The sequence below is a fragment of the Ranitomeya variabilis genome, chromosome 5, assembly GCF_051348905.1.
Source record: "Ranitomeya variabilis isolate aRanVar5 chromosome 5, aRanVar5.hap1, whole genome shotgun sequence".
Taxonomy (NCBI): domain Eukaryota; kingdom Metazoa; phylum Chordata; class Amphibia; order Anura; family Dendrobatidae; genus Ranitomeya; species Ranitomeya variabilis.
In genome coordinates this window covers 67879123-67899298 of record NC_135236.1, presented here as the reverse complement: position 1 = coordinate 67899298, position 20176 = coordinate 67879123, and the positions used below count along the sequence as shown (strand labels likewise).

Below are 20176 nucleotides of genomic sequence, written 5' to 3'. Positions count from 1 at the left end.
AGTAATGATGAATCGGCCCCTGTGTGCCCAAATATTTCACGAGTTATGTGGAGCTTGCCAATTGTCTGCTAACATTTTATTCGACCTGAGCTTCATGTTTCCCATTAAATCGATCAGGGCCATATAGATGTATCATAAATTCTATAGTTTTGCACATTAATAGTGATAAAATCTAAAAAGCATATCATAAAATTGTATTTTTATTTTACCTTACGACGCTAAAAATAAATTCTTGGAAAAACCGACGCTTCTCGAGACCTTATAACCGCAGGATGTTCTCCGCTGTAATACAAAACATGTGCAGTAAGTGAATGAATCTGCTGCGAAGTACCATAAAGCGGCATGCAATTAATCACTGACAAGAACAACATTGGGAGGAAGCGAGGTTAATATGGGTGACGGTTTTTAATCAACATCCATCAGGTGCGGCCTGTAGAAGTGGTGGCCTGTCTGCTCTGCTGGTCTAATATTCGAGGCTCGTGTAGCAATTCCTTATACCTCTTGAATTACCTCATAATGAAGATGACACTTAACAATTTCCTACTGTTGCCCGAGAATTCTTGTACGCGTATAGAAAATTCTAGCTAACACTTTGTCTTAATACTAATACATTGCATACAGTAAATGTTGGATATGAAAAGCACTTTATGATTTTATGTTGGAAATGGAAAATTGGCCTATGGGCACCAGGGTAAACTTTGGCCTTGACCCACCTTCATGTCGCAAAAGCTCAGTCATCACTCAGATTCATGTACATGGTGGGATAGCATGGGCTGCCTTCTTTGGACACATCATACAAAAAATGGAATCACTGGAGAAGGACATCATGGTCGGAAGAATAGATGGAACAAGGCAAAGAGGAAGACCGGCAACTCCATGGCTTGATAGAAACAAAATAATGGTGGAGAAGAACCTGGTGGACCTATCTAGGCTTGCACAAGATCAGTCTTCCAATATAGCGTTCATCTATCAAGTTGACATGGATCAAGACAGAGCCCATGGTCGTTAAATAATAATAATAGGCAGGGCCTACAAAGAAAAGTGTTGTAGATTAGTGGAGTGGGAAGATTGCGTAGCCCTACCTTTCTGGTTGAAGGTTCTTGATATAAAGGGTTGCCTGGGAAGTGCAAGAGTAGTCCATTAGTGGATCAATGTCCCACCCGCCTTCCTCTAAGGTTGGGTAGATGCTAGAGGTACGAGAGGTTTAAAAGTCGCCATTTGGGTATTGTTCAGTTAAGCATTGTGTCACGGCAGATGGCGAGAACGGTTCTTTGGAAAGCCAGTTAATAGTATGGTAAAGGGGTAAAAAATACTTTGGATGCCTACTTGTCCAAGACCTCAGAGGGTTAATTTAGGAGGGACCATTCAACAGAAGGGTGGCGGTTGTGGGCAAAGAGAAGCAGCTGGGTTTTATTTCTTCAGCTTCTAGAGACCCTTTCCCTACATTAATTTTAATGGATAATGTGTTAGAATTATTATTATTGTTAATATTATGTAATAAAGGCTGATATGGCCATTACCTATAAGGGCATAGTGTTATGGAAGGGGTGGTTGACGCTACGCAAAGGTAAGTCATTTCTCAGTCATGTATTTTATGAAAATACTGATGAAAGAATAATTTGCCCTTTGACCTTCCATTTTTTTTCTGCTTTTTGCTTAAATGTAACAAAAAAGTTCGCTCTCATATTTTATTTTTACTTTTTATGTTGTATTATATTTTTGTGTTTTTTTATGTAACTATTCTAGCTCTATTCCTAACTCTAAACCTAATCCTGGCCCTAAATCTATCCCTAGCTATAATTCTAATCCAAACCCTAGCTCTAAACCTAGTTAGGTTTGTAAAAAATCTGTAAAAATATTAAACTTATTATGTTACTGCTTTTTTTCAATTTGGGACAGCTCTACTGTCATGGTTAGACTCTGTAATCTCAGTCGCCGCCTATTTAGAGTGCAGCAGTTGGGGTGAGATTGCCAATGACTGCTGTGCTCTGCATAGACAGCGACTGCTATGATAAAGCTCATTTCATTATACTAACAGCTTTGTCATCTCAGTCGCTGCTTATGCAGAGCGCAGCAGTCAATGACAAACTAATCTCAACTGCTGCTCTCTGCATGTGAACTAGGCAGCAAAGAGCAAGAAGACAAAGCAACTGCTGGATTCTTTAGTCATTTAGCTTGCCAATGTCTCCAAGATGGGTCCTCCTGGATCATTTGATAGTGGATTGGGTGAATGGGGTGGGGCAAGATCTGGCACCTCAAAGACTTTGGAGCCAGTGGAAACTACTCCTGTGCCCTCCACCATGCTGCACTACTTTTTTCATGCTCAGTATACAGTCAGCATTTGTAGCCACTTTGCTGGCATGAACAACACTTCTCTGTTTCCAGCACACCATAGCACCAAGAGTGGTCATTGATTTAGTGGCCCTGACTTGGGGAAGACTATGAAGATGTGGCCAGAGCCTCCCTACTCCTGGCACCACCTATTACTGTTATCCTTACACCATCATGTATTTAATTTCGGAGATTTCAACTCTCAAAACATATGACATCTATTTATTTATCTACCTGCTATCAATCATCTATATCATCTCTATTCATCATCTATCTTTCACTCCTCATCAAGGAAATTGCAACCACAAGAAGGAAAAGTTGTGAAATTATGGAAATAAAGAGATGAATAGGCATGAATGATCTGCAAATGATGAAGAAATGGAAACTCAATTTTAAACCATCTCAATTTATTCAGTATGGAGCATTAAGGTCAAAATCCCCACACTTACTAATCATGAGATTTGTAATGTGTTGCCTGGGGAATGTTCTGCCAGGCAAAATACACTTGGGCATGAAAATCATCAAGATCCACTACTGGCAACTCCTTTTTCAATCATCAGCTAATGATGCTCCAGATGTGCTTGATAGGAGGAATGTCTGGAGACACTTCAGGACATGGTAGCATGTTTAGACCACTGCTCACAGTAGCACCAGAAACACGTGGACTGGTATTGTTGTGTTGAAAAGTGGTTTGTGAGACACTTTGGAGAAGTGACCGAACCACTGGTTCTAAGAGCAATTTAATATAACGACAAGTTGTTAGTGTACTTGGATTGAAGACTAGAGGAGTCTGGCTACTGTGCAATATGCCACCCAACACCATAATCGTGGGAGTAGGACCATATGTCATGGGGATACTGCGACAGAGAGGGGCCAGAAGATCGCAGAGTCTTGTCACATGAAATCCTGCACTGATTAGAACCACCCCATTAAACAGTGCAGGTCTTCCTTGCTCTGTCATTGTAAAGGTTAATCAGTTCAGTTGATCTCCTGGAGCACTCTATCCTGAATTGCCTCAGCTGTTCTGTGTTGGTCAATCCCCTTTGGTATATATACTCACCAATGGTACTTGAGAGTTGCCAGTGATAGTTCTTACTTCCTGGTTAGGTTTTGGAGGAGAAATTCAGTGTTTGGAGTAGGCGGTTGGAGATTTATTAAAGAGATTTCTGTTTGATGTTAGTTTGCATGCTTATCCCCATCCTGTCTAATTTGGTTTCTCCTACCTATCCTTCTCCGGTTTTCAACTTTGTAGTTTTGCTTGTATATTTGTATGATTGTAGTTTTCTTTCATTCCTGTCTCTCTACCTTTGTCTGTATAGTTAGTGTAATCCTATACACTTTAGCCTCACATCTTCCTAGGAGGGGGACGGAAAAGATAAGGTTTAAGATAGGAGAATAGCAGGGTAAAGGTACCGTCACACATAACGATTTCGTTATGACGTAGCAACGATATCGTTAACTAAATCGTTATGTGTGACAGCTAACAACGATCAGGCCCCTGCTGGGAGATTGTTGGTCGCTGCGAATGATCAGGACCTTTTTTTGGTCGCTGATCACCCGCTGTCATCGCTGCATCGGCGTGTGTGATGCCGATCCAGCGATGTCCACTGGTAACCAGGGTAAATATCGGGTTACTAAGCGCAGGGCCGTGCTTAGTAACCCGATGTTTACCCTGGTTACCATTGTAAATGTAAAAAAAAAAAAACACTACATACTTACATTCCGGTGTCTGTCACGTCCCTCGCCGTCAGCTTCCCGCACTGACTGTGAGCGCCGGCCGTAAAGCACAGCGGTGACGTCACCGCTGTTGTTGTGAATTCTGCTCTTGGGCTCCCTCCAGTGGTTGTTGGTGGTAGTGCAGTTGTCTTGGGGTTGTAATCCGGGCAGGTGTTTCTGCTGATTGCAGCTCTATTAGGTATTTAGGTGTGCAGGCTCCATGAGTCAGTGCCAGTTGTCCATTGTACTTGGAGGGATTGCATCTCTCTCTGGCTCCTCATGCCCTGCTGCCAATTCATCTAAGATAAGTGTCTGGTTTTTTGTCTCTGTGCACACATGCAGTGTGCTTTGCAATTCAGTGCAATTTATTGTGTTTTTGTCCAGCTTAGACTTTGTTTGGATTTTTCAGTCATGCTGGATTCTCAGGAGATGCAGATATACTTTCTGTGTCTTTAGTTAGATGTGGAATATTTGTATTATCTGCTGTGGATATTTTTAGGATTTTAATACTGACCGCTTAGAATTCTGTCCTATCCTTTTCTATTTAGCTAGAAGTGCCTCTTTTGCTAAATCCTGTTTTTCTGCCTGCGTGTGTCTTTCCTCTTATACTCACAGTCAATATTTGTGGGGGGCTGCCTGTCCTTTGGGGTTCTGCTCTGAGGCAAGATAGCATTCCCATTTCCATCTACACTGTGCTCCAAATTATTATGCAAATAATATTTCCTCATATTTTCTCTAAATTACCTATCTGAATTGCAGTCATTGTTATTTTCCAGTCATCTACTATTCTAGTATAATTGCAATGTTTTGGAACAAACTGCCTATGAAAACAGTATCTTTTTAAAAAAAAATAAACACTCAAAATGCATGTTCCAAATTATTATGCACAGCAGAGTTTTCAACCTTTTTTTTTTATTTTGAACAAAAAAATGGTCAATTGTGAAGTTATAAGCATTATCAGCTTATTACAAAATGAAATCAAACAGTTTTCAAGTGAAAACTTTATTCTAGGTGATGTTACATTTGCACGTAGGACCCCTTGTTCAAAAGAAGCTTCTGAACTCTCTCGTCCATTGAATTTGTCAGTTTTTGGATGGTTTCTGCTTCAATTGTTTTGCATGTGGACAGAATACCCTCCCAGAGCTGTTGCTTAGATGTGAACTGCCTCCCGCCATCATAGACACTCCTTTTGATGATGCTCCAGAGGTTCTCAATGGGGTTGAGGTCAGGGGAAGATGGTGGCCACACCATAAGTTTGTCCTCTTTATGCCCATAGCAGCCAGAGATGCAGATGTGTTTTTTGCAGCATGAGACGGTGCATTATCATGCATGAAAATGATCTTGCTGCGGAAAGCACGGTTCTTCCTCTTGAACCATGGCAGGAAGTGTTGTTTTAGAAACTCCACATAGATTATGGAGTTCATCTTTACCTTTCAGGGATCATAAAGGGGCCGACAATCTCTCTCCCCATGATTCTAGCCCAAAACATTACTCCACCTCCTCCTTGTTCGCGCCTTAGCCGTGTTTTCATGTGGTGTCCATCCTCCACTCCATCCATCTGGACCATCGAGCGTTGCACGGCACTCATCGGTGAACAAAACAGTTTGGAAGTCAGTCTTCATGTATCGTTTGACCCACTGGAGCCTTTTCTGCTTGTTGCAGTGGATAGAGGTGGTCGACAGGACAGCTTACGCACAGCTGCAAACCTCTGAAGGACCCTGCATCTTGTTGTTCTGGGGACGTTGGAGGCACCAGCAGCTTCAAAAACTTGTCTGCTGCTATGACAAGGCATTTTTGCAGCTGCTCTTTTAACCTTACGCAATTGCCTGTTGGAAAGAGTCCTCAATTTTTCCTTATCAGCACGCACACGTGTGTGCTGGGAATCAGCTACATACTTCTTGATTGTGCGATGATCACGATGAAGTGTCTTGGCAATGTTGATTGTAGTCATGCCTTGACCTAAATACTCCACAATTTGTTGCTTCTCAGCAGCCGACACATCCTTTTTCTTTCCCATTTTGGCCAAAAATGTAGGCTGCTTAATAATGTGGAACAGCCTTAAGTAGTCTTGCCTTTATTTGGACACACCTGCCAAACTAATTTGCACAGGTATCTGCAATTGCTTTCAGTGATATAAAGAGCCCTGACACACATCACCATCAATGAGTTTAAATGACAAACAAAAAAATTCTATCCTTATCACTCCTAAACTCTATGTGCATAATAATTTGGAACACAGTGTATAGGGGTATTTAGTCCTCCGGCTGTGTCGAGATGTCTAGGACGTGTTAGGTACATCCCACGGCTACTTCTAGTTGCGGTGTTAGTTTAGGGTTTGCGGTCAGTACAGGTACCACCTACTCCTGAGAAAGTCTCTCATGCGGCTCCAAGTTCACCAGATCATAACAGTACAACTGGCCAACAATGAGTTAAATGCATCTCAGAAGAAGGGAAGAAAGAGCCATTTTTTTCTGTAGTCTGCTTTGGCTTTTCTTCCCTCTTTTCCTCTGGGTGACTGAGGAGTCTTGTGCTAGCATGGATGTTCAGGGATTAGTTTCTCGTGTGGACCAGCTTGCTGCTAGGGTACAGGGTATTTCTGATTATATTGCTCAGACTCCACTTTTAGAGCCTAGGATTCCTACTCCTGATTTGTTTTTTGGGGACAGGTCCAAATTTTTGAGTTTTAAAAACAACTGTAAACTGTTTTTTGCTCTGAAGCCTCGTTCCTCTGGTGATCCCATTCAGCAGATTAAAATTGTCATCTCTCATGTCATTTCAGTCTGCCCAAAGCGTACAAAGAGAATCGCTAGTTCAGTTACCATCGGAACTGTACAACCTAAATTTCTGTTATCTGTGACCTTGATCTGCTCATTGTCGTCATTTTCTGTCATGGCGTTTGTGGATTCAGGCGCCGCTTTGAACTTAATGGACTTTGAATTTGCCAGGCGTTGTGGTTTCCCCTTGCAGTCTTTGCAGAACCCTATTCCTTTAAGGGGCATTGATGCTACACCTTTGGCTAAAAATAAACCCCAGTTTTGGACACAGGTGACCATGTGCATGGCGCCAGCCCATCAGGAAGATTGTCCTTTTCTGGTGTTGCATAATTTGCATGATGCTATTGTGCTGGGTTTTCCATGGTTGCAGATACATAATCCTGTGTTGGATTGGAAGTCTATGTCTGTGACTAGTTGGGGTTGTCAGGGGGTTCATAATGATGTTCCTGTGATGTCAATCTCCTCTTCCTCCTCTTCTGAAGTTCCAGAGTTTTTGTCTGATTTTCAGGATGTATTCGATGAGCCCAAGTCCAGTTCCCTTCCACCGCATAGGGACTGTGATTGTGCTATTGACTTGATTCCAGGCTGTAAGTTTCCTAAGGGCCGACTTTTCAACCTGTCTGTGCCGGAACATACCGCCATGCGGAGTTATGTTAAGGAGTCTTTGGAGAAAGGGCATATTCGGCCATCTTCTTCACCGTTGGGAGCGGGAATTTTTTTGTTGCTAAGAAGGATGGCTCCTTGAGACCCTGTATTGATTATCGCCTCTTGAATAAGATCACGGTCAAGTTTCAATACCCTTTACCTTTGCTTTCCGATTTGTTTGCCAGGATTAAGGGGGCTAGTTGGTTTACTAAAATTGACCTTCGGGGGGCATATAATCTTGTTCGTATTAAGCAGGGTGATGAATGGAAAACTGCGTTTAATACGCCCGAAGGCCATTTTGAATACCTTGTGATGCCATTCGGGCTCTCTAATGCTCCATCTGTTTTTCAGTCCTTCATGCATGATATCTTCCGGAATTATCTTGATAAATTCATGATTGTATATTTGGATGACATCTTAATTTTTTCCGATGATTGGGAGTCTCATGTGAAACAGGTCAGGATGGTATTTCAGATCCTTCGTGATAATACTTTGTTTGTGAAGGGGTCTAAGTGTCTCTTTGGAGTGCAGAAGGTTTCTTTTTTGGGCTTCATTTTTTCTCCCTCATCTATAGAGATGGATCCGGTTAAGGTTCAGGCCATTCATGATTGGATTCAGCCCACATCCATGAAGAGCCTTCAGAAATTTTTGGGCTTTGCTAATTTTTATCGCCGTTTCATTGCTAACTTCTCCAGTGTGGTTAAGCCCCTGACCGATTTGACGAAGAAGGGCGCTGATGTGACGAATTGGTCCTCTGTGGCTGTCTCTGCCTTTCAGGAACTTAAAGGGAACCTGTCACCCCGTTTTTTCGGTATGAGATAAAAATACTGTTAAATAGGGCCTGAGCTGAGCATTACAATAGTGTAGTTTGTGGACCCCGATTCCCCACCTATGCTGCCGAAATACGTTACCGAAGTAGTCGTTTTCGCCTGTCAATCAGGCTGGTCAGGTCAAAAGGGTGTGGTGTCCTCCCCCAGATCTTGCGTAGTTTTCCGTTGGTGGCGTAGTGGTGTGCGCATGTCCAAGGTCCAGATTCCTCTGCCAGGGGATTTCAAAGAGCGCGGTGTCCGTTATTGCATTGGTGATCGGTGGGCGCGGCCATCTTCCTTTGGCCGCGCGTGCGCAGAAGCGGCGCTGTGCTGGCCGCGACGCTCTGCTGGCCGCGGCTTCAGGAAAATGGCCGCCGCGATATCCATCTGCGCACGCGCGGCATCCCGCGGCCATTTTCCTGAAGCCGCGGCCAGCAGAGCGTCGCGGCCAGAACAGCGCCGCTTCTGCGCACGCGCGGCCAAAGGAAGATGGCCGCGCCCACCGATCACCAATGCAATAACGGACACCGCGCTCTTTGAAATCCCCTGGCAGAGGAATCTGGACCTTGGACATGCGCACACCACTACGCCACCAACGGAAAACTACGCAAGATCTGGGGGAGGACACCACACCCTTTTGACCTGACCAGCCTGATTGACAGGCGAAAACGACTACTTCGGTAACGTATTTCGGCAGCATAGGTGGGGAATCGGGGTCCACAAACTACACTATTGTAATGCTCAGCTCAGGCCCTATTTAACAGTATTTTTATCTCATACCGAAAAAACGGGGTGACAGGTGCCCTTTAAACGCCGATTTACTTCTGCCCCGGTGTTGTGTCAGCCAGATGTTTCTCTTCCGTGTCAGGTTGAGGTTGACGCTTCTGAGATTGGGGCAGGGGCCGTTTTGTCTCAGAGGAATTCTGATGATTCCTTGATGAAACCATGTGCCTTCATTTCCCGTAAGTTTTCGCCTGCTGAACGCAATTATGATGTCGGCAATCGGGAGTTGTTGGCTATGAAGTGGGCGTTTGAGGAATGGCGACATTGGCTTGAGGGAGCCAAGCACCGTATTGTGGTCTTGACTCTTGACCGATCATAAAAATCTGATTTACCTCGAATCTGCCATACGGTTGAATCCTAGACAGGCTCGTTGGTCCCTGTTTTTCTCCCGTTTTGATTTCGTGGTTTCGTATCTTCCGGGTTCTAAGAATATTAAGGCTGATGCCCTCTCTAGGAGTTTTTTGCCTGATTCTCCTGAGGTACTTGAGCCGGTCGGCATTCTGAAGGAAGGGGTGGTCCTTTCTGCCATTTCCCCTGATTTGCGACGGGTTCTGCAGGAATTTCAGGCTGACAAACCTGACCGCTGTCCAGTGGGGAAACTGTTTGTTCCTGATAGATGGACTAGTAGAGTGATTTCTGAGGTTCATTGTTCTGTGTTGGCTGGCCATCCTGGTATTTTTGGTACCAGAGATTTGGTTGGTAAGTCCTTTTGGTGGCCTTCTATGTCACGTGATGTGCGTTCTTTTGTGCAGTCCTGTGGGACTTGTGCGCGGGCCAAGCCTTGTTGTTCCCGTGCTAGTGGGTTGCTTTTGCCTTTGCCGGTCCCTGAGAGGCCCTGGACGCATATTTCTATGGATTTTATTTTAGATCTTCCGGTTTCCCAGAGGATGTCGGTTATCTGGGTGGTTTGTGACCGGTTTTCTAAGATGGTTCATTTGGTGCCTTTGCCTAAATTGCATTCCTCTTCTGATTTGGTGCCGTTGTTTTTTCAGCATGTGGTTCGTTTGCATGGTATTCTGGAGAATATTGTGTCTGACAGAGGTTCCCAGTTTGTTTCTAGGTTTTGGCGGGTCTTTTGTGCTAGGCTGGGCATTGATTTGTCTTTTTCTTCCGCATTTCATCCTCAGACAAATGGCCAGACCGAGCGAACTAATCAGACTTTGGAAACTTATTTGAGATGCTTTGTGTCTGCTGATCAGGATGATTGGGTGGCTTTCTTGCCATTGGCCGAGTTTGCCCTTAATAATCGGGCTAGATCGGCTACCTTGGTTTCGCCCTTCTTTTGTAATTTTGGTTTTCATCCGCGTTTTTCAACGGGGCAAGTTGAACCTTCTGATTGTCCTGGTGTGGATTCTGTGGTTGACAGGTTGCAGCAGATTTGGGCTCATGTGGTGGACAATTTGGTGTTGTCTCAGGAGGAGGCTCAGCGTTTTGCTAACCGTCGTCGGTGTGTTGGTTCCCGGCTTCCGGTTGGGGATTTGGTCTGGTTGTCTTCCTGTCATGTTCTTATGAAGGTTTCTTCCCCTAAGTTTAAGCCTCGGTTTATTGGTCCTTATAGGATTTCTGAGATTATCAATCCGGTGTCTTTTCGTTTGGCCCTTCCGGCCTCTTTTGCCATCCATAATGTTTTCCATAGATCTTTATTGCGGAAATATGTGGTGCCCGTTGTTCCCTCTGTTGATCCTCCTGCTCCTGTGTTGGTTGATGGGGAGTTGGAGTATGTGGTTGAGAAGATTTTGGATTCTCGCTTTTCGAGGCGGAGGCTTCAGTACCTTGTCAAATGGAAGGGTTATGGCCAGGAGGATAATTCTTGGGTTTTTGCCTCTGATGTCCATGCTGCTGATTTGGTCCGTGCCTTTCATCTGGCTCGTCCTGATCGGCCTGGGGGCTCTGGTGAGGGTTCGGTGACCCCTCTTCAAGGGGGGGGTACTGTTGTGAATTCTGCTCTTGGGCTCCCTCCGGTGGTTGTTGGTGGTAGTGCAGTTGTCTTGGGGTTGTAATCCGGGCAGGTGTTTCTGCTGATTGCAGCTCTATTAGGTATTTAGGTGTGCAGGCTCCATGAGTCAGTGCCAGTTGTCCATTGTACTTGGAGGGATTGCATCTCTCTCTGGCTCCTCATGCCCTGCTGCCAATTCATCTAAGATAAGTTTCTGGTTTTTCGTCTCTGTGCACACATGCAGTGTGCTTTGCAATTCAGTGCAATTTATTGTGTTTTTGTCCAGCTTAGACTTTGTTTGGATTTTTCAGTCATGCTGGATTCTCAGGAGATGCAGATATACTTTCTATGTCTTTAGTTAGATGTGGAATATTTGTATTATCTGCTGTGGATATTTTTAGGATTTTAATACTGACCGCTTAGAATTCTGTCCTATCCTTTTCTATTTAGCTAGAAGTGCCTCTTTTGCTAAATCCTGTTTTTCTGCCTGCGTGTGTCTTTCCTCTTCTACTCACAGTCAATATTTGTGGGGGGCTGCCTGTCCTTTGGGGTTCTGCTCTGAGGCAAGATAGAATTTCCATTTCCATCTATAGGGTATTTAGTCCTCCGGCTGTGTCGAGATGTCTAGGACGCGTTAGGTACATCCCATGGCTACTTCTAGTTGCGGTGTTAGTTTAGGGTTTGCGGTCAGTACAGGTACCACCTACTCCTGAGAAAGTCTCTCATGCGGCTCCAAGTTCACCAGATCATAACAGCTGTGCTGTGCTTTACGGCCGGCGCTGACACAGTTAGTGCGGGAAGCTGACGGCGAGGGATGTGACAGACACCGGAATGGAAGTATGTAGTGTTTTTTTTTTTTTTACATTTACAATGGTAACCAGGGTAAACATCGGGTTACTAAGCGCGGCCCTGCGCTTAGTAACCCGATGTTTACCCTGGTTACCCGGGGACCTCGGCATCGTTGGTCGCTGGAGAGTTGTCTGTGTGACAGCTCTCCAGCGACCACACAACGACTTACCAACGATCACGGCCAGGTCGTATCGCTGGTCGTGATCGTTGGTAAATCGCTAAGTGTAACGGTACCTTAAGTGACCCTAGTGTCTCCACCTTCCGGAGTAATCCAGGGGACAGGGATAGACAAGGGCTCCCCTAGTTTGAGGGGTCAGGTAGGCACCCAGCATACCTAGTCACTATGTGACACTTCTGTGGCATTGCCCACATGGTCTCATCAGACTCAAAGAATAGCATGTAGTGATTCATTCTGTGCTTCAAGTGATATTAAATGTCTCATACCAAGCCTAAGGCATCCAACAATTGTCTACAAAAACTATCAAAAGGGGTTTGCACGACATTGGGCTACAAGCCAGAAGACCATCTAGAGGTGCTCCATTGACCTCACACCACTGCTTCCAAAGGCTCAAATCGTGCAGAGAAAGGCAACAATAAGGCTGAAATGGAGTTCTTTCCTCTTCAGGGATGAGTCCTGTTTCTGTCTTAAAAGCAATGTTAGACAGAGATTGGTCTGGAGACCACAAGGGTAGTGCCATGGAGAGGCCTTCATGACAGAATTTGAAAGTGTCCAAGGAGCCGTTTTGCAACACAACAAAACCATGCCTCATGTTGCTAGTGTGAGCAGCCTGCTTAGCCTAAATGTGCTACCAAGGCCTGCAGGGTCTCTGGACTTGTCTCTCATCGAGCACATCAATACAAGGCACACACAAGTACAGAGGGAGAGAGGACCCTGCCTGCGAGGGCTCACAGTCTACAGGGGATGGGTGAGGATACAGTAGGAGAGGGTAGAGCTGGTCGTGCGGCGGAACATTCCTCAGACAACAAGTAATAAACTTAAGGTACCGTCACATTAAGCGACGCTGCAGCGATATAGACAACGATGCCGATCGCTGCAACGTCGCTGTTTCGTCGTTGTGTGGTCGCTGGAGAGCTGTCACACAGACAGCTCTCCAGCGACCAACAATGCCGAAGTCCCCGGGTAACCAGGGTAAACATCGGGTTACTAAGCGCAGGGCCGCGCTTAGTAACCCGATGTTTACCCTGGTTACCAGTGTAAATGTAAAAAAAACCAAACACTACATACTTACATTCCGGTGCCTGTCGCGTCCCCCGGCGTCCGCTTCCCTGCACTGTGTAAGGGTACTGTCACACAGTGGCACTTTGATCGCTATGACGGTACGATCCGTGACGTTCCAGCGATATCCATACGATATCGCTGTGTCTGACACGCAGCAGCGATCAGGGATCCTGCTGAGAATCGTACGTCGTAGCAGATCGTTTGGAACTTTCTTTCGTCGCTGGATCTCCCGCTGTCATCGCTGGATCGTTGTGTGTGACAGCGATCCAGCGATGCGTTCGCTTATAACCAGGGTAAACATCGGGTTACTAAGCGCAGGGCCGCGCTTAGTAACCCGATGTTTACCGTGGTTACCAGCATAAAAGTAAAAAAAAACAAACAGTACATACTTACATTCCGGTGTCTGTCCCCCGGCGTTCTGCTTCTCTGCACTGTGAGCGCCGGCCGGCCGGAAAGCGAGCACAGCGGTGACGTCACCGCTGTGATCTGCTTTCACTTTCCGGCTGGCAGACACAGTGCAGAGAAGCAGAACGCCGGGGGACAGACACCGGAATGTAAGTATGTACTGTTTTGTTTTTTTTACTTTTACGCTGGTAACCACGGTAAACATCGGGTTACTAAGCGCGGCCCTGCGCTTAGTAACCCGATGTTTACCCTGGTTACCCGGGGACTTCGGCATCGTTGGTCGCTGGAGAGCGGTCTGTGTGACAGCTCCCCAGCGACCACACAATCACTTACCAACGATCACGGCCAGGTCGTATCGCTGGTCGTGATCGTTGGTAAATCGTTTAGTGTGACAGTACCCTAAGCGCCGGCCCTAAAGCAGAGCGGTGACGTCACCGCTGTGCTTTGCTTTACGGCCGGCACTGACACATTCAGTGCAGGAAGCTCTGAGCAGCAGCGCGGACGCCGGGGAACGTGACAGACATCAGAAGGTGAGTATGTAGTGGTTTTTTTTTACTTTTACAATGGTAACCAGGGTAAATATCGGGTTACTAAGCGCGGCCCTGCGCTTAGTAACCCGATGTTTACCCTGGTTACCAGTGAAGACATCGCTGGATCGGTGTCACACACACCGATCCAGCAATGTCAGCGGGTGATCCAGCGACGAAATAAGGTGCTGGCCTTCTAGCTCCGACCAACGATGTCACAGCAGGATCCTGATCGCTGCTGCGTGTCAAACACAACGATATCGCTATCCAGGATGCTGCAACATCACGGATCGTTATCGTTGTTAAGTTGTTCAGTGTGAAGGTACCTTTAGGCTACTTTCACACATCCGTCAGTACGGGGCCGTCGCAAACCGTGGGCCCGACGTACCGACGGACGTTGTGCTAAATTTAGCACAACATGGGCAGCGGATGAAGTTTTACAACGCATCCGCTGCCCATTGTGATGAGCGGGGAGGAGGGGGCGAACTTTTTTTGTGCGTCACGTCCGCCAAAACACGATGGATCCGTCGCGAATACAAGTCTATGGGCAAAAAACGCATCCTGCAAGCACATTTGCAGGATCCGTTTTTTGCCCATAACGATGGATTGCCACGGAGGAAAAAAGACGGAAGTGTGAAAGTAGCAGAAAGTAACTCGGAGATTTAGTTTTTCTTGCCGCAGCTGAGCGATTTACATCTGTTAGCCAGCATAAGTACATGTGGGGGTTGCCTGGTTGCTAGGGAATCCCCACATGTACTTATGCTGGCTATCAGATGTAAATCATTCAGCTGCGGCAAGAAAAACTAAATCTCCGAGCACTAAAAAATATTCTGAGGACCCCCGAGCGTGCTCCGGAAATCTCGAGTAACGAGTATATTTGCTCATCACTATCTATGAGCTCTCTATTATTTATCTATCTATTATCTATTTATCTATTTATCTATCTATCGCTATCTATCTATTTATCATCTATCTATCTATCTATCATCTATCTATCTATCTATCTATCTATTATCTATCTATCTATTTCACTATCATCTATCTATTATCTATCTATCTATCTATCTATCTATCTATTATCTATCTATCTATCTATTATCTATCTATCATCTATCTATTATCTATCATCTATCTATCTATTATCTATCTATCTATCTATCTATCTATCTATCTATCTATCTATTATCTATCTCAGTCCTCTAATTTGCTATTTTTCTCTGGAGCTGACTAGTATATAACACTAATCTCTCCTCTGTTACTCAATCCCTATAAGATGCAGTTAATGGAATCATCTCCTGGTTCATTTGATCACTTTATGGAGTTGTCCGTTGATGACTCTTCAGCCGTTGTCCTTCAGTACTTCGGTGAAGTGTGTTGTGACCTTGTGAAGATGGGAGATGCGATATAAATGTAAATCGTTGCCTTCTTGCACATTGATTAGAGGTGACACCAGAGAGAAGGAGCCGCACTTGCAGAGAGGATATTACTCTTCACACCTTACTGCAGTGACAGTGATGGACAGAACAATGGAGATGGTGGAATGCAGGCTCATTAGACTGTCAGAATAGGACATTTAAAAAGGTGACACATTTATGACCACATCCACACAATGTATGTTAATAAAAGAACATTAAAATTGATAAAGCTTCCTGCATGCTTTCAAGGAAGGAATCAGACGGGTCTCTTTTTCACCTCTTAATCCTGGCTGCAGCAGGAGCCTCCCCCCTCTAACCTGATGATAACTACTCACATTTGTTTTTTGGCTAATCGTCACCTTTCAAGTCATTCACCAGTCAAATATCATATATAGGTCATCTAGAAATGATCTTTTCTTTTTCAGGAACAAAAGGACGTAGAGAAAGTATTAAATCGGAGAGTTCATTTTTTTGGTTTAGTGCTCTCTCAAATCCTTACAGAGAAGTTATCATCATCAAGAAGAAGAAGAAGAAGTTAAATACTAAATTGTGGGATCATTGAGTCATCGATTCATTCTCTATGGGACTGTTTCAGAAAACTGAAAACTATATTCGGCATTATCCGGCAGTCCCATGGAGAATGACTGCGCATGTTTGACTACGGCGATGAACGTGCTGGGATGAGGTATTATCTGAGCATGCTCGGGTGCTCGAAAAATATGTTCTAGTCCCCGCGGCTGTTCGACAGCCTCAACACATGCAGGGATTGCCTAACAAACAGTCAGTCCCTGCATGTGTTGCAGCTGTCGAACAGCTGCGGGGACTAGAACATATTTTTCGAGCACGCTGATGATAACGGCACAGGAAAGATATATTACATATTTGGGTCTCATGAGGAGCCATTAGTGTCCCTCGAGATCAGCAGCGTACGAGATGTTTGGAGCTGTCCATCACCTCTGTTGCCATAGACTATACATACATATGTTTTGCTGAGCACTAATTATGGATAAGTACACCGTGCTCTTAGTAGACGGCTTTGTGCTGACACTTTACACATGACGGATTGACCGTTCTTCTTTTGGCTGCCACTTTATACATATAGTCCATTCTCAGAAGCACGACCTCCGCCGATGACAATAACAGGCTATTAGCAGCTCACGGGGAAGCTACGGCTCGTTCCTCCGGCATGATAATTATAGCTGTAAGTGACTATTTCCAGTCCTGTTTACATTGCAGAAGGGCCAGGCCTTACATAACGGGGCGACACATTGGTTTTAATGGACACGTTAAGTCATGTATAACTACATTTATGTAATAGAAGAGGGTCCTTAAAGGGAGACCCTCCTCTTTTGTGGCGCAAAAGCCCCAGAGGGGTTGTCTGAGAGAAATCATACAAAGAATAGCTGCATAAAATATAGAATAATTAAACAAAAACAAAAAAAACAGAATTCAAAAACAATTTTAATTTTCAGCAATGTGCTAGGGGGGTAAATAGAAATACGTCCTTGGTATCTTCAGCACTTGGTGCAGAGAGGTTCTCAAGAGCGTCCAATACTCTGGAGGACCTTTCCTATATTCTACAGAAAGCTATTGATCTGAATGGGCATTGTGCAATACTTAGTTTCACCTGTGGTGGCGCTGCAGAGAAACTGCACACTTAAAAACTGCAGGGATCACTACGTGATCAGTTTATTTTCAAGGGCTTTTTCAACAGTTAAGGACCTCTTTAAAGGGAAATATGTCAATAGTTCATTGCTATGTAATGTTAGAACAGCATGATGTAGGGGCAGAGTCCCTGATTTCAGTGACGTGTCGCTTACTAGGCTGTTTTGCTGTTTTAATAAAATTAGTGTTTTATCATCAAGAGATTATCACTGCAGGATTAGAAGTCTTATACCTCCTAGTCCAACAATGCCCCCACCACTGATTGGCAGCTTTATGCCTATGCACAGTGTACACAGAAAGCTGCCAATCAGTGCAGTGGGCAGGGCTATACAGAGGTCAGCATTCTGAGCTCTGATACATCTGCAGCAGAGAAAGCAGTGATTGCATCAAAATGACAGCAAGCAGACGAGCAAGTGACACATCGCTGGAATCGTTGTGGATAAACTTGGCACACACGTGGTCAAATGAAGGTGAGATTTAATTGAAAGAGAGTACATACAATATTGACGTTTCGGTCTCAGGTTAGACCTTCATCAATGTACCTCTCTGAGTATTTCACAGATTGACGTTCTAATAGGAGATTAATCCCTCTGCTTGTGGCTGGTACAGCTATAAATAGCAGGCTGCACTTGGTGCCGGTGCTGTGCTGTGCGGACGCGGCATCCACCGCTCGTCCTGAGTGTATCGCTGGAATCGGTCTCAGCTATAATATCGCGCTGCTTTCAGATTACATAGCTAAACCTGCTGACAGATTCTCTTTAAATCCTCCATCACTTTTGTTCGGTGTTTACACCCTGAAATAGAAGACATGCCTTAGCTCCTTAACCCCTTCACCCCCAAGGGTGGTTTGCACGTTATGGACCGGGCCAATTTTTACAATTCTGACCACTGTCCCTTTATGAGGTTATAACTCTGGAACGCTTCAACGGACCCTGGTGATTCTGACACTGTTTTTTCATGACATATTGTACTTCATGATAGTGGTAAAATTTCTTTGATATTACCTGCGTTTATTTGTGAAAAAAATGGAAATTTGGCGAAAATTTTGAAAATTTCGCAATTTTCCAAATTTGAATTTTTATGCAAATAAATCACAGTGATATGTCACACAAAATACTTAAAAAGTAACATTTCCCACATGTCTACTTTACATCAGCACCATTTTGGAACAAAAATTTTCTTTTGTTAGGGAGTTATAAGGGTTAAAAGTTGACCAGCGATTTCTCATTTTTACAACACCATTTTTTTTTAGGGACCACATCTCATTTGAAGTCATTTTGAGGGGTCTATATGATAGAAAGTACCCAAGTGTGACACCATTATAAAAACTGCACCCCTCAAGGTGCTCAAAACCACATTCAAGAAGTTTATTAACCCTTCAGGTGTTTCACAGGAATTTTTGGAATGTTTAAATAAAAATGAACATTTAACTTTTTTTCACACAAAATTTACTTCAGCTCCAATTTGTTTTATTTTACCAAGGGTAACAGGAGAAAATTGACCACAAAAGATGTTATACAATTTGTCCCGAGTACGCTGATATGCCATATGTGGGGGTAAACCACTGTTTGGGCGCATGGCAGAGCTTGGAAGGGAAGGAGCGCCATTTGACTTTTCAATGCAAAATTAACTGGAATTGAGATGGGACGCCATGTTGCGTTTGGGGAGCCCCTGATGTGCCAAAACATTGAAACCCCCCACAAGTGACACCATTTTGGAAAGTAGACCCCCTAAGGAACTTATCTAGATGTGTGGTGAGCACTTTGACCCACCAAGTGCTTCACAGAAGTTTATAATGCAGAACCATAAAAATAAAAAATCATATTTTTTCACAAAAATGATCTTTTCGCCCCCAATTTTTTATTTTCCCAAGGGTAAGAGAAGAAATTGTGTAAAGTAAACTTTGGCACTCAACTTATGATGAAATGAAATTTTAATGGCAGCCACTTGTACAAACGTTTCGGTCAGACATATAGACCTTCTTCAGTGTACTGCAGTGATATTGAAAAGCAAGAAACAAAAATATGTACAATCATACAAAGTAAACAAAGGAAAAAAAATAATGATAAATAAACATAAGGAGACTCATATATAATATATAATGTGCACCTATGGTGGTGGATGGGAGAGGGAATCGGATTCGGGAAAGGGAAAAGGGAAAAACAAGAGGAAATAAAGAAAGTAAGGGAAATATAGACAATAAAAGGGGTAATTATACCTGGTCTCTTAGAGACACTATTCATGTGTGGCCTGAGATCAGATTATGGTCCTATATATGGATCCTGAGGCAAAAATAAATCTTGTTTAGATGGACATGGTCCCCATAAAAATTGCCTAATATTGGGTACAATACTGACCTATGCATGAGCATGAGTAGATAAGCGATGATGAGGACTGTATACAAGGCTAGTACCCCTATTTATCTTGACAGGTCTAATAGTGGATAAATAAAATAAGTATTAGTTTATAATAGTACATAATGAAAACTTATACATCTGGCCTTGGTATTGCCAGGAAATAGTAATACTGACCAACAGCTTAATTTATGGTATGCTCCAGGAGTGGACACACGAGGTGCATATAGCCACAGAGTATAGGATAATGTAATCTCCAGCACGTTCATCGCCGTAGTCAAACATGCGCAGTCATTCTCCATGGGACTGCCGGATAATGCCGAATATAGTTTTCAGTTTTCTGAAACAGTCCCATAGAGAATGAATCGATGACTCAATGATCCCACAATTTAGTATTTAACTTCTTCTTCTTCTTCTTGATGATGATAACTTCTCTGTAAGGATTTGAGAGAGCACTAAACCAAAAAAATGAACTCTCCGATTTAATACTTTCTCTACGTCCTTTTGTTCCTGAAAAAGAAAAGATCATTTCTAGATGACCTATATATGATATTTGACTGGTGAATGACTTGAAAGGTGACAATTAGCCAAAAAACAAATGTGAGTAGTTATCATCAGGTTAGAGGGGGGAGGCTCCTGCTGCAGCCAGGATTAAGAGGTGAAAAAGAGACCCGTCTGATTCCTTCCTTGAAAGCATGCAGGAAGCTTTATCAATTTTAATGTTCTT

General features: G+C 44.0%; 1 long non-coding RNA gene across 1 annotated transcript in view; it reads right to left on the bottom strand.

The window, feature by feature from the left end:
• Positions 1–208: 208 nt before the first annotated feature.
• LOC143774487 (uncharacterized) overlaps positions 209–20176 on the bottom strand; it is a 73589-nt gene continuing 53621 nt past the window's right edge. The window contains exon 4 of the long non-coding RNA XR_013215541.1: positions 209–282. This is a non-coding gene — a long non-coding RNA (uncharacterized LOC143774487). The remainder of the gene's footprint in view (positions 283–20176) is intronic.